Source organism: Artemia sp. Qi Xiang Cuo, unplaced genomic scaffold (genome assembly GCF_049724085.1).
Source record: "Artemia sp. Qi Xiang Cuo unplaced genomic scaffold, ASM4972408v1 HiC_scaffold_23, whole genome shotgun sequence".
In the NCBI taxonomy this organism is placed as follows: Eukaryota; Metazoa; Arthropoda; class Branchiopoda; order Anostraca; family Artemiidae; genus Artemia; species Artemia sp. Qi Xiang Cuo.
Genome location: NW_028297432.1, coordinates 2,743,049 through 2,758,968, shown reverse-complemented (window position 1 = coordinate 2,758,968; position 15,920 = coordinate 2,743,049). Strand labels below are relative to the sequence as shown.

At 39.3% G+C, this 15,920-nt stretch overlaps 2 pseudogenes; one reads left to right on the top strand and one right to left on the bottom strand.

Moving 5' to 3' along the window:
- The first annotated feature begins 215 nt into the window (after positions 1-215).
- LOC148938967 (histone H5-like) lies at positions 216-806 on the top strand (annotated as a pseudogene).
- Positions 807-1,363: 557 nt separating this feature from the next.
- On the bottom strand, positions 1,364-1,482 carry LOC148938966 (5S ribosomal RNA; annotated as a pseudogene).
- Positions 1,483-15,920: the final 14,438 nt, after the last annotated feature.

The following is a 15,920-nucleotide window of genomic DNA, read 5'->3' as shown; positions in this document are numbered from 1 at the left end:
TTATTCCTCAAAATCCCACCTCTAATGAAAAATTAGTATAAAGTCATTCCAAACAAACAAGTGCTGCCCAAATTCCCTAGCTCGCGCGCAGAGAGAAATGTTAACCCGGGTTCGGCGGTTTCCGAAGTACAGTTGTAAAACTTTGAAAATAAGCATGCATTCGAAAATTACTCGCATTAGTGATAGACAGAATAGAATACTGAGAGGAATTTGAAATGTCTGAAGTTGAAGATGAAGTGGCATCGACATCTGTAGAATCTCAGAGCATTGTTTCACCAGCCAAGAAGGAAAATAAAGCAAAGGCTCCAAAACCAGGTAAGGCTGCATAACCTAAAGGGGATAAAAAGTCAAGGCACCAGCAAACCACCCAAAATACACGGAAATGATCACCAAATCCATTGCTAACCTGAAAGAACGCGGGGGATATAGTCTTCAGGCAATTCTTAAATACATAATGACCCATGTCTAGGTTCGCAATGATGCAAAAGTTGGGAATATGCAACTTAAGTAAGATTTGAAACGGTGCCTTGTTAACGGAGTTCTTATAAACCCAAAAGGTCCTGGCTTAACTGATACTCTTAAGCTTGCAAAGCCTGCCAAGGCCAAAAAATCCATGTCTGCAAAGCCAGCCAAGCCCACAGCTAAGAAATCATTCAATAAAACAGAAAAACATACTTACTTAAAACAGTCAACCTAGTCCAAAAAAGGTTTAAAAGCCTTTGGCTGTTCTACAAACACCTGTAAATGTTGTAGTGATCCCAACCAGTAAAACCAATGATTTACCATACATGTACGCTTCAACCTAGACGATTCCGCCTAGCTCCCCGGCTCCCGACAAGAAAATGTACTCTAAAAAGCCATGAGCCAATAAAGCATCACACAAGTAAGGTCCATACGCTGTTATACTCCAATACCTCCCAGCCAATTTCATGGCTATGCCAGATCCCACTCGAAGATCGAAAGTTTCTGTTCAGTCGTACCCACTGTTCTTAATTGTATTGTTAAATTTAATTTTCCCTTTCAACTATAATTCAGCTGCTGTTTATGCCTAAAACACGTTCGACAATGTTTACTTTTGAACTATAGCGTTATTACCGTCTAAAAAACACCATCTTCAGGACTAATTGTCACGGCTGGCTCGTAAGGTTCAAGCTTATTAATAAAGTGCTAACAATAATAAGCTTACAGATACCTGGTCATAGCCGAATGGGTTGAGCATCGTCTTCACATCATGGGGGCTAAGGTCCTTTTTTTTCTTATAAAAGATATAATGAGCTTGGTGCTATTAGAATAAGGAAACGAGTTTATTTTTGAGCATTATTTTACTTGGGAAAAGAGAAAAAAAATCACAATAATTAAAAAATGCCAACAGCATCCGGTGTTCCCAGGCGGTCACCCGTCCAAGAACTAACCGGGCCCGACGTTTTGTGACTTCCAGGATCTGACGAGACTGAGTACTTTCAACGTGGTATGGCCGTTGGCTAAGGAAGCTTTGTATCAGAATAATGGTTGGTCCAAAAAACCGACAAGAAATAAAATGCCCAATTTTAGAGTCATGAAGCAAATTTTTCAGTAAAATAATATTTAGCAAGAATGAAAACATGTTTATTCATTGTTTTAACCACTTTTCCTTCTGAAACGAAACGGTAAGCCCCCAAAATGTTTCTACCCTCGATGACTAACCTAGGCTACCCTATAGCTTACTAGTTTAGATTAGGAAAATGAGCTCCCTGTCGTATAATAAATGCCTATGCTTTGTATGTAGATGAATGGGCAGGCAAACTTTATTTCTTGTTACAAAAGGACAAGCCTCGAAAGTTTATTAAGATTATGTTTTGTAAGATAGAAATCCCTCCACCCCTCCCCCATCAATTGATGGGGGAGGGGTACACCCCCCTCTCCAAAAGATGGGTCATCCAATGCTGTATATCCAGTTCATATATAATTTAGTTCTGTCATTAGGAGGGGTACTATAAAACACGACATTAGGGGAAATTCGGTTTCCTGTGGCGCGCCGGATAAACAGACGCACGTGACGTCAGCTCTGCATGCGCCATGAATGCATGAGGGCAGACTTCGGACGAGCACCATTACTTCCAACAAAAAATTTTAAACTCAGGAACTGAATTTGTTATCATTTTCTCTGCCAAAATAGAATCGGAAAAGATATTTTTTTTCTCTTTACATCCAAATTTAAGGCAAAAAATATCTTTAACCTACATAAAATTTCAAAACTAGCCTATGGAATAAATAATTTTGAACACTGTCTTAACAAATAAATAATTTTGATACCGAAAAACAAATTTTAGAGGCCTGAATGTAGAGTAGTTGAATTCCCCCATCGCTGGAGATTTGTACTTGGAGATTTAAAAGAGGTGCCATCTTTTTTTAATATTTAATCTTTTCTCGCGCCACCGAATGGCCCTTCTTTTCGGTATTTCGTACGTCTTGCAAATTGTGAGGCACAATTTGGTTGCTTGCAAATTTGCACAGTAACTTTTTCAAATGGGGCCGAGCCAGAATCTAAGGTAGTTGAATTTTTCCATCGTCGGAGGTTTGATCTCGTAGCTTCAAAATTTGCAATTCGTTCACTAATCTTTTCACCTTGGGATCGTAACTACTTTAATTCATATGTGGCTTATCTCTTTTTCGTTAATCAAACGAGTGTTGTTTCTTTGCCTAATGGCAAGAAAAAAGTATAATTGAATGAAAATTATAATTATAAAAAAAATTATAGTATAGTTGAAAATACAAATTAATTGAATGACACTTGAAAAAGCTATAAAATTAAGGAAACAGAATGTAAAAAGGGGGGCTTTGCACATACTGTATATATAAGCATATATCTATGATTTATATTGTTCCACCTAACATATTATTTAATTATTCATTATTTCTTACTCTTACACCTAAACTCTAAACTTATACACCTAAACTCCTTTGGTTAAACTCTAAGGAAAATTTGCATAAAAACAGAAATAATGGGCACATTATGAATGGCCAGTCTCGAATGGAAAGAAAACTTTCTAGTTCGAGTCAATATTGGCAGCAACTGGAAGGAGACAACCGGAAGATCTGGCACGAGCCTGAGTATTCTGAAATTTATATAGAGGCAGAACGTACAATTTCAATTCTTCGGCTTGGATTCATCTTATTTGCAGTATTTTCAAATTTTACATTCTGGGACGGCCTCCCGTAATTTTTTTCTTCGGTTTCATTTTGCTCACAAATTTGTAACAGGCACCGCATTGGCCATTTCTATGCAATTCTGTATCTGTACAACCTAGACAATGGATTCCTTCTGGAAACAATGTGGAGACGGCATTATCTAAAAGAGTAAATTATTGTAATTTTTTAGAGGTAATTACTTGGCGAAAAAAAAGAGAGAAGAAGAAGAAAAGGACTGTCATCCTAATCCAGTAATTGAGATAAATGTGCACTTGAACGAGGTTTTAACCTTACTCATCCATCCAATTTCCTAGGACCAAACAGTATAACCGAACCATCAACCAAATCGAAATATCCAAATCCATGCAAAGTTGTCATCAACAAATGTAAGTCATTGTAAATTTACAAGCAAAAGAACCTTAAATCTAGCAAAATATTTCCAAGTAGTACCTTTCATTAGGGCTCATCAAAAGAAATACCACCTGCCTTAACGGGTTTTAAGGCTTTACTTTCTTTACCCGGCACAGTGGAGCCTCTACCATAAGATCTTTTATGGTGTCCCTACGTTAGGTAAAGTTTGTGAAATACATGCTTGCTGGTAAAACTATTCAAAAAATACATACAAAATGAGTTTGGTTCTTTCCTTAGTGAAATCCCATAGGTCAATGAAAGCAAAGACAATTCTGGAACAAATAAAGACTGGTCCGGACGTGAGTTATAAAACAAAGTGTTTTATGGGTATCTGGAACCAATTACAGAATTAAAGTCCTTCAAGCTGGTTTGAAAACAGTGTTCAAATTCAAAATTCCAAAAAAGAAAAGTGAACGAGAAATAATATTAAAATATCATTCAGTATTTCTTGTATATTTACCTAAAAGTATGTTTGCTCACCAGGTACAGTGCAATTTGCAAATACTGCATATATACGCATATACCTATGATGTATATTTTTCTACCTAACATATTATTTAATTATTCATTAATTTTTACTCCTACACTTAAACTCTAAACTTATACTCCTAAACTCCTATGGCTAAACTCTAAGTAAAATTTGCATAAAACACAAATAATAGGCACATTATGAATGACCGGTCTCGAATGGAAAGAAAACTTTCTAGGTCGAGTCAGTGTTGGTAGCAACTGGGGGAGACAACTCGAAGATCTGGCAAAATACTCAGTATTCTGAAATTTATATAGCGGCAGAACGTACAATTTTCATTCTTCGGCTTGATTCTATCATATTTGCAGTTTTTTCCAAATTTACATTTTGGGATGGCTTCCCGTAATTTTTTCTTCTGTTTCATTCGGTTAACAAATTTGTAACAGGCACCGCATAGGTCATTTTGTGCAATTCTGTATCTGTACAACCTAGACAATGTACAACCTCGGGGGTTACGTTGGAGGATATTTCCAAGGAGGAAGTTTTCAGGGTAAAGCATTGCATGTATTAAATACGTTACCTAACCTAGGTTAGGTTAGGTTGCGTATTTAATATATGCAATGCTTTACTATATGCAATGCATTAAAAAATGTTATAGCAGAATTAAAATTTTTTTTTAACGGAACAAACTCATAAAACCGGTGAAAATGTTCTTGACAGTATTGACAGCACCGGTGAACAGCTTTACAATTGGTCCTACTACAGTTTCAACCGCGATGACCACTACTTTGATGATTGAATTTGCTGCGGATATGATCGTTTCGCCAACGGCTTTAACCATTTTGCTAATGGTGTCAAGTTTTGCAATAGTTTTGACTGGAAATGCGTCTGCATATGCTGCACAACCTGTAAAGTAAAGGTTTTTTTTTAGTGCAGATCCTCTTATCAAACTCATTATGAAAAAAAGAAATCCCCCTCTTCAAGGGAGCCGGACGCCCTACCAGAATTGCGGCAACTGACCTGGAGACAATGTGGAGACGGCATTATCTACAAGAGTAGATTATTATATTGGCTCACCAGGTACAATTTAATTTGCACATACTGCATATATACGCATATACCTATGATTTATATTGTTCCACCTAACATATTATTTAACTATTCAATATTTTTTACTCCTACATCTAAACTCTAGACTTATACACCTAAACTCCTATGGCTAAACTATGGCTAATTTTTTTTTTTAATGGAACAAACTCGTAAAACCGGTGAAAATGTTCTTGACAATATTGACAGCTCCGGTGAACAGCTTTACAATTGAATCTACTACAGCTTCAACCGCGGTGATCACTACTTTGATGATAGAATTTGCTGCGCATATGATCGTTTCGCCAACGACTTTAACCATTTTGCCAATGGTTTCAAGTTTTGCAATCGTTTTGACTGGAAATGCGTCTGCATATGCTGCAAAATCTGTAAAATAAAGGTTTTTTTTTAGTGCAGATCCTTTTATCAAAAAGTCTAAAAATGCTCATCTTCTTAAATGATATTTTCTAGAGCTACCACTGGGTAAATACTGACGAATAATAGTTTATCACTATTGGCCGGGATAGATGTTTTAACTTTAATTTTTGTTTTCGATTTTTTCGTAATACTTTATTCTCTTGATTTTTCCTCTACTCTTATTTTGAAACAGGTATTTAACCCATCTTCATTCTATTGCAGAAAAACAAAATGTCCAAAAACTTCATGGCCTCTGTTGCCCGAAAAGAAGCCCCGTAGCTCCGATGTCCTTGAAGCTTCCAAATTTTGCTTACTGCTCTCATAAACATAGTAAATATCTTGGTGAATCCATGGTTCCTAAATTTTCAAAACGTTTGAGATTGTTGTCACAGCCAGAAAAAATATCATAAAAGTCACAGTCATAAAAGTCACTAACAAAATGGCACTGCAATAGCTTAGGGGTTCTAGGCTTAGACACTCTTTCCTATAATTCTGTATCTTTCAATTGATTTATTAAAATAGAAAAATTATATTTCTAGTATAACATCAACCACTGATTGACAGCATTCAAATTTTAATTTAATTTAAAGTTTATAACCAAATGTTATTCTTTATTATAACAGCAAATATGTAATGACCGCATTTAAATTTTAAGAGTAAATAGATCTTATTTTAAAAGCAAAATCCCATCAATCTAATTTTCATAGAGCTCCCCAGGTCCTAAATACTCATATAAAATAGTCTTACCTTTAAAAGAGTAAAAGTCGACTATAACCACCAAGTTCAAAAAGCCACCTTATATAGTCAAGCAATTAAGTCAAGCAATTAACCTGACCTAGTTAATTTGACCTTGTTAAGGTAACCTAGTAGAAAGTTTGCATTTCCTAGCTGACCTATTTACGCAATATTTCCATATAATATGTAATAGCGATATTGCAAATAAAATAAGAACGGGAGGGGGAGCTAGAACAGACTAATAAAAATAGTTAGATAGCCCGGATTTGGTTTATTCGGCGATTTAATTTTTAAAATTATAAAGCTGAAAATTCAGCAACATTTTGCAATTTCCAGTCCCAGGGACCCAAAAGCCCCCTAGTGCGGTCTTAGGGGCCCAAAAAGCATCCCCGTCATCACAGGGCACCCAAAAACCCTAGAGTGGTCCCAGGGTGCCCAAAAGCAGTCCCTGGGGTGCCTAGAGTGGTTCGAGGGTCCTCCAGAGTGCCCTAAAAATGTCCAGCGTGGCAATACAGCCGACTATTTATGCAATATTTCAATAGAATATGTAATAGTGAGATTGCAAATAAAATGAGAACGGGGGGGGGGGGGGGGCTATAAAATGTAAAAGCGAGATTGCAAAAAAAATGATAACGGGGGGTGCTAGAACATTCTAATAAAAACAGTCGGATAGCCCGTACACAGACACAGACACAGACATAGACACAGACACAGACACAGACACAGACACAGACACAGACACAGACACAGACACAGACACAGACACTGACACTGACACTGACACTGACACTGACACAGACACAGGACACAGACACAGACACAGACACAGACACAGTTCAAGGCGGAGTTCAAGGCTACACTGGCCTTGAACTCCAATAGGCCAAGCTCTTTCAGCCCAGCGTCTAAATCGTGCTTTTCCATCCCTGCCTTTTGTGCCTTACGATACAGAATCCACGCATTTACAACTGCAACGTCAACGAAGTTCCTAAAGACCTTCATGTAGTATTTTTTCCCCTCTCCGGTTATGGCGGTACAAAGCAATGAAATAGTCCATGAGATCGATACCTCCCATTGATTTGTTATATTCTTGAATGGCATATGGACGCCTCACTGGTACTCGCATTCGGTCTTTCTTTGACCACCTTTTGACTTCATCTTGAGGTTCGACACCAGCGTAGGTGGAAATGGTGTGGACGATCTTGTTATCAAACCAGCGCAAAATTGTGACATTGTTATTTGTGACGACAGAACTTGCTCCACGACCCTCAATCTTCAACTCTCTTTCTGGCTTCAGCTTGGAAGCTGCTTCTGCGATTCGATTCTATCTGACTGTCCCAACGAGATGAATCTGATTTCAAACGAGATACTCAGCTAGTGAAACTGAGGTGAAGAAGTTATCAGCATAGATTTTATAACCTTTTCCAGTCAATTTCTGGGAAAGACGAGCAACAACACCACCACCAATGCCTAATCCAAACGTTTCGTTCTCTACCGCAGCTTCTTCATACATTTCGAACTCGTGGATGTATCCTGAAGAACTAGCTCGAGCACAACATTTGAAACCGCAAGGTTTGGGTTTGGATTTGGGAACCCCCAAGGTTTGGGTTTGGAGTATCAGAATAATGGTTGGTCCAAAAAACTGAAAAGAAATAAAACGCCTAATTTTAGATTCATGAAGCAAAGTTTTCAGTAAAATAACATTTAGCAAGAATGAAAACATGTTTATTCATTGTTTTAACACCAGGTACAATGTAATTTGCACATACTGCATATATACGCATATACCTATGATTTATATTGTTCCACCTAACATATTATTTAACTATTCAATATTTTTTACTCCTACATCTAAACTCTACATCTGTTTTGTTTATTCCTTTATGCAGTTGGATTTCTGAGGTTGAAACCAGCATTTCCGTATAATAATACCGCCATTGCATTTACAGTGAAAAATGATATATCCCAGAAACAAAGACCAAGAAACAAAAAATACCAAAATGCTCATCATCTCGTATTCTTCCTACGTGATCTTTTCTAGAGTGACCACTGGGTAAATACTGACGAATATGGTTTATCGCAGCAGCTATTGGTTGGGTTAGATCGATTTTGCTGCAATTTTTGTGTTCGACTAATAATACTTTATTCTGGGCATTATTTTTCATCTCTTATTCTTAAGTAGGCATTTAACCTTCTTTCATTCTTTCGCTGATAATAAAATTGGCAAAAACAGTTCCTGGCGTCTGTTTGATAGAACAAGAGCTCTATAGTTCCGCTGACCTTGCATCTTCTTAATTTTTGCGGAATTTTCTTTTTAACTATTGGCTGTGGTATATATAATTTGCTGCAATTTTGTTTTTGATTTTTTTGGTAATACTTGATTCTGAGCATCGTCTCTCATCTCTAATTCTTAAACTGACATTTAACTTACTTTTATTCCTTCTTTGATAACACTAACAAAATGGCACTGCTGTTATAACCCTAGTGTAATGATATCAAACAGCGTGTGGTTAGAAAGTGTTCATTCATTCATTCACTCATTCATTGCAACTCCAGTTCATTCTTTGTGCTGTAATACGATATGCCGTTTATGTCCTTTGACATCCCTCGCCGGAATGCTATTCTGGTGTTTTGTTTATTCCTTAATTTTTTCGGAATTTTCTTTTTAACTATTGGCTGTGGTATATATAATTTGCTGCAATTTTGTTTTTAATTTTTTGGTAATACTTGATTCTGAGCATCGCCTCTCATCACTAATTCTTAAACTGTCATTTAACTTTCCTTTAGTCCTTCGTTGATAATTTAAGGGTGTGCTTGCATAAGCAAATAATATGAAGTTTGAATGGAGCTTCAAGCGTTACAAATTTAGTAAATCGTTTAAGAATAGTTGCTTTTTATATTTTACAAAATATCCTTCCTATGGACTTAGTCTAACCGTGGACCTAATCATTGTGTCGTCGCAGTTAAACCATAAGGCTTCATTTGTACTTTCTTCGTCAGTCAGTCCTTCGTCTGTTTGAAGTTGCTGTTTTTGAGCAGTTAAGTAATTTAGAATTCTATCTTTGTCAAGGCATCAGTACAAACTATACAGGTAGTACAAAACTATACAACGAAGAAAGGTATAGATTACAAAAAGTAGAAGGAATACTATTTAATTAGAAGGCCCTACTTCCAAAATCTTCTTGCCTCTTTAAATCCTCTTTTCTTTCTATCGTTTCCTTTTTGCCCGCTTCAAATATTGCTTTGCTAATTTCAAGAAGGCCCTCCATTTGCCCTTTCATATACGGGAATGTATATATATAATCAGAATACTGTAATTACTGAAGCAACTATATATTCAGAATCAATAGTTACAATATATTATACTAATATAGAATAATTATCAATAATAATTCTATTTCTAAAAATTCAAGGTCAGTTGGACTATGAAATGAAAGATACTCATATTTAGCATTAACGCATGCCAACACAGAGCCCATCTTTTTCATTCACAGACATTTTAAAAACATTTTAAAATCCCTGTTCTGAAAAATCAGGTTAAGATAGGTTGTACCTTATCATTGTGTCGCTGAAGTTAAAACATAAGGCCGCATTTGTAAATTCTTTTTCTGTCAGTCCTTGGTCTGTTTGAAGTTGCTCTTTTCGAGCAGTTAAGTAATTTAGAATTCTATCTTTGTCAAGGCAACAGTACAAAACTATACAGGTAGTAAAAACTATACAATGAAGAAAGGCATAGATTACAAAAAGTAGAAGGAATACTATTTAATTAGAAGGCCTTACACCCAAAATCTTCTTGCCTCTTTAAATCCTCTTTTCTTTCTACTGTTTCCTTTTTGCCCGCTTCAAATATTGCTTTGCTGATTTCAAGAAGGCCCTCCATTCGCCCTTTCATATACGGCCATGTATCTATATAATCAGAATACTGTAATTACTGAAGCAACTATATAATCAGAAGCAACATAACAATATATTATATTAATATAGAATAATTATCAAATTATGATATATCATTCATCATGATCTTCGCTTCAAAGCCTAAATCAAAGTTCCATGTGCGGCAGAGTCACTAACAAAATGGCACTGCTGTTATAACCCTAATGTAATGATATCAAACAGCATGTGGTAACAAAGTGTTCATTCATTCATTCACTCATTCATTGCAACTCATTCATTGCAACATTCAACAGCTTCAGAATAGTTTTTTCAATCTCATGAGGCTTAATCTCAGAAAAAGAAAACGAACTTTCTGCATGTTGCTGCTTAACTGAAACAGAAGAGGAATTCAGTTGCATATTCATAGTTGATGCAAGTCTAGAACCAATATTACTGAAATAATCTAACCGAGTTATGAATAAAGAGTAAACCGAGTTATGAATAAAGAATTATGAAAAAGAGTAGTGAAAAAGAGTAGGTAAGTTATGACTAAAGTGTAAGAGCAAACCAAAAAAGTTATAAATAAAGCAAAGTTACCAGTTGCCTTGTAGCCAACTTTGATGGTCGTTGGGTGATTTGATATTTTGACATTTCCTTCAAACTCCATGCACGCTATTGGATCCAAAGAAGGGGCAATCATGACATTCCCCCTGCGCAGTGAAGGATGCTTTGTGAACATGAGGACGTCACGAAGAACTTCGTAGTAGCAGATTGATGGAAATTCCATTGCAAAAGCTGCTGTCTGGCCTCCTCTTACCAGTTCCACAGGCATCCCCTTGATATTCTGAATTTGTTGAATTTTTATAGGAACAAATAGAGCTCTCCGAGGTGATAACCGCCATCTCGAAGGTGATACCGTTTCATCTCTTATTGCAAAAGGATGAACTGCTGTCGGTCCTACAAGAATTTCCTCGTGAAGTTTAATACAACCACGCAGGGGTGATCGTATCGTAACTATTGGCTGTGGTATATATAATTTGCTGCAATTTTGTTTTTAATTTTTTGGTAATACTTGATTCTGAGCATCGTACACACACACACACACACACACACACACACACACACACACACACACACACACACACACACACACACACACACACACACACACACACACACACACACACACACACACACACACACACACACACACACACACACACACACACACACTACGATTGGATTCACTACGATTGGATTCACTAGGATTAGTTAGTTTCTTATCTAGGACCTCTGGCATTCTAAAAACGCAAAGACACTTAGTTAGATATAGGCTGATCAAAATCAAACTGTAAAAAGCGAGATTGCAAATAAAATGAGAACGGGGGGGCTAGAACATTCTAATAAAAACAGTCGGATAGCCCGTACACAGACACAGACAAAATGAACAAGTTCTCACTACTTTTTTAAAGATATGTCTGAAAATTCCCTGTTCGACACGCATTGGAGATTTCAAAGTACCTTTTCTCTTTCTAATAAATTTTCTAAAATTCTATAACTCCTTCGGATGATTCCCTACATAGATATCTACTATATTCCAGAAGCACAAGGCGAGAAAAAAAAGAGCATTTTTTTTTTACATTGAACTAGCTTTCAGTATCTAGGTGCACTCCATAACTGCAAGTCCACTCTTCTTTTCACTAAAGTCGAAAAAAAATTGAGACCAATTAATTGTTCCACCTGTATAATGTAGCCTGGTTTGACAGTAATACAAAGCTACGCTAAGAGCTTGCCATACCACGGTTTGCTAGAGCTGGCCTTTGTTCCACACCACCTAAGGGGTCAAGGCTCTAGGTGCACTTTTTTTTTATAGAGGTTCCCTAGTAGGTGTCATCCTCTGTTCTAGATGGTATCTGATAAAGAAGATGGTATCTGCTCAAGGCATCTAGATTGTAGGTGCTCAAGATGAATGGGAGAGTTTCCACTCTTTCTACTCCTTCCGCTTCTTTTTTAGCTTTTCCTTCAGAAAGAAGACGAGTCTCTGTCTTCCGATTCAGCGGCCAGTGCACTAGCTTCTGCAGCAGATGGTTGGCTGGTGGCTGGTGCTGCTGCGAGGTATCTGCTCAAGGCATAGGAAACTCTCTTCTGAGAGAGCTTCCTGATAGTTTCCTCTTCTGAGAGAGCTTCTGCAGCTCCCTCTTCTGCAGATGGTTGGCTGATGGCTGGTGCTGCTGCGAGGCATAGTTTCCTCTGCTGTTTTCTCTTCTCTTTCCTCTCTTTTGATTTGCGAGGCATAGTTTCCTCTTCTGTTTTCTCTTCTCTTTCCTCTCTTTTGATTTTTAGCCCCTGGTTTATCCACTCTTGGGTGAAAGGGTTTTAAGAGTCCTGTTCGTATTCGTCAGCGGACGTGGTAAGCTCGTTGTCATAATATTGGGTTCTGGTTGATTGAGCTTATGAAAAGTCGGAATGATATGCAAGTCTTAAGTGTTACTTTTTCTTTTTCTCTTCTGATGATGTAGGTCCTATGACACTATGTTCTTCTCAAAGGCTAGAGCTGCATCCTCTGTTGCTTCCTCGGATGGAATGTTGGATGGACTAGGATCTCGTTTGTTTTTAAGTTTTTGTTGCTTTCTCTCTTGACGCAGGAAGGTCCCATCCTGCCCATCGCCAAAGTCCCCTGGTCGGACGCCGTAATCAAATCTCAGTTCTTCCCCGGCTTTGATGTCGGGGGTTGCAACCAAGAACGGTGATTTCACTCCACTAATGTTGATTTGTTTGAGACGAAGATTTGGCTTGTCTTCCTTCGCCTGATGGTTTATGAGGCGCCCGTAGCAAATTTGGTCCGGATGGCACTCACATTTTGGTAGACGGGCGTCGATGGTAGTCGGGCCAGCCTGGAGGAAGTAATTTGCTCCGTCTTCCTCTCCCTTGAGACTCCGTATGAGAACCTTTGCTTCTGATGTTTCCATTCGGCGGCCGTGGTACTCGACGACCACTTGATTTTCCCAGAACGGGAGAGTGGTGAAGACGCCGTCTCCAGCTCCTGCAGAAAGACTTGTAGCCTTGGTCAGGCCGACCCAAGTCTGCGTCATTACCGCTTTCATCAAGTGTTCGTCGACTACCGGCTCAGCGGAATATATCCTCGGGCTCATTGCGCTTCGATGGATGGCCTTCACTTGCTCCAAGGTGGGAAAGGTGTCCAAGAAGCCCAGCTTCTTTATGGCTTTCCCCAAACCTTCTGGGGTGATGAAATCAGTAATGTCCGTTCCGAGTCCCCTTTTCTCTGCAATCGTCTTCAAAACTTCTGCGGCACGGACGTGCTTCACGTGCTTCGCATAAACGTCCTTTACCGACTTGATCATGGCTGGGTCGGTCATCTCGGGGTTGGTGGCTCGTACCATTAGAGTTATTGTTTTCAGTCCCGGTGAAGAGCTCACTGGATGAGCTGAGACCACCTTGTTCACCGCCTCATTGACCATCCTCTTGCGTATGACATCGTCGATCTGAGGAGCGGCCTTTATTTAAAGGACGTCAGTCTCCTCAATGTTTGGGTCGAATGAGATTCTTGTTGCCCGTTCAGTTGTTCCTTGTATGCACACTCGAACTTTTGCAACCCTCTCGAAATGCTCTTCGCGGTAGTGGTTCTTGGCTGTCTTGGCTGAATGACACAGGTAGTCATTCATCATCTCCTCCTTCGTCGTCGTTTCTTCATCACGGTCATTTATGGTAGATATAAAATGTCTGATGTTGAGTTGACTCGGGACTTTGACTCCTTGCCGTATCTGGTTGGGAAATACTTTCTCCAGAAAGCGTCGGGCTGTCTGGGAACTGTTTTCAATCTTCTTACCACGGTCGGTCATGAGAAAATTTGATGGACTTGTCTTTCCCAGATTTGCTAGTGAGAGGCACCCGAATTGCAGCTATTTACTGCATATCTTATCCTCGCGTTCATCCAATGCCACTCCTGCAGCTTTAATGGAGGCGGTCTTGTGTTTTTCCACCAGCACAATGTAGAGTTTCCGCTCTTCAAGCTGTATCTCTCTTCTCTGGAGGAACTCTTCCACCTTCATATTTGGGGCAACGCCAGACCGTTGGCCATAGAGGTACGAAACGAAATAGCACACATAGGCCGTCAGGAGAAGTTTGTCGTCGGCAATGAGACGGTTTTTCTTCAGTCGTTGCAGTACTGGCTCCATGAAGATCTCGACCTGTTTTTTCATTTTCCGATAGTCTTCTGTGTTGAAGTTGTTCGGGTCGAAGGCCCTATCTCGCTCGCGCTTTCGCTTATTGACAGTGGCAAGTTAAGCATGCTTTTGGTCGAGGTGGTCGAGGGCACTCAGGACGGCGTTAAGGTTGTCCTTTTCCATCTTGCTTGGGCCATCGATCCCGTGGCTGCCGATGTAGTTCAGGAACCGTTGATATGCCTGGACGTACTTTGATCGAGTGCTTGGCTGCATTCCCACCTCGGCACAGATGTCGAAGAATTGCTCTGCCCGGACGGCAGACTGCAAATTTGAATATTTGTATGCTGTCCCCTCGAGCACAAAAAACAGAATTTTTTGTGCACAGCCAAGAGGATTTCTGAACCGCTTGCTGGCACGATGCTGAATATTTCCAAACCTGCCGTACCAAGCCGAGAAATTTTCCATCAATTTGACTCCTTCTTTCATGGCCGCACGCTCTTCAGGCCTACATTTTACGAGGCTGTACTCTTGGTACAGCCCTGTCTTCGACCCCTCTACTCTCAGGTTATCCTTAAAATTTCTTTCCTTAGCTGGGCGAACTTGCTGGTATTCTTCAATTTCTTCCATTTGCTGGTCACTTTCTTCTTCAGTTGAAGGCTCCGAGTTGCCTGGCTCCGAGCCAGGATCGTACTGGGATCCTTCTGATTCTGCACTCAGATCCTGAGCATCGTCAACGTCCGGCGAATCCACTATCGCAGCGGACGGCTTGCCCTAACAGGTCTTTTCTGTGTGGGACATGCGATCTGCTTTGGAGGCACAGCGAGTTCGTGGTCAATGGACGCTTCAGAGTGTGGCTTTAGCGATGGCACTGCTGGCGCTGCTGCTGGTGCTGAAGACTCTGATGGTTTATGACTGTACTGTAGCAGGACTTTACTGTCTTCAACATTCGTCGTGTCGAAAATGGTGCCGGTTTGGTCAAACACGGTTATGGAGAGTGGGTGGCGCGTCCCTGCCTCTCTGCTCACCTTGACTATACAGAGTAAAGAGATAGATCTCTTTGGTTTATTGTTTTTATCCATAATATTTTTATACATATTCAAACTCTCTATTATCTTTGCAGCTGACCCTTGGTGGCCGTTCGGCTCGCTAGCACACTTTCGGTTTTGATCCGAAAGATGATGTTCGAGGTGTTCGAAAGTATGGTGGCAGAACTGGTAGGTTTTCCAGTAAGAAATTTTTAATAATCTTATTTTTGAATTTTCAGGGGCAGGCAGGATTTTCAGGGACTTACTTGATGGGGCTAATTCGATACTCCTGGCCGGACTAGCGGCTAAAATTGATAGCCTGTCCACTGCCGGTTGAAGGTTTGTGAAATATTCAATGTTTGTTTGTCGGAGGGGATGTCCAGAGACAAGCAGGGTTGTTAGTGTGTGGTCAGTTTCGGTAGGATTGCTCAATTTCTTATCTGGGACTTTTTGCATTCTAAAAAAGCAAATACACTTAGTTAGATATAGGCTGATCAAAATCAAACTTTAATAGAAGGTTAAGCTTGCAATTGCGCGACTAACAGTCAAGACAAT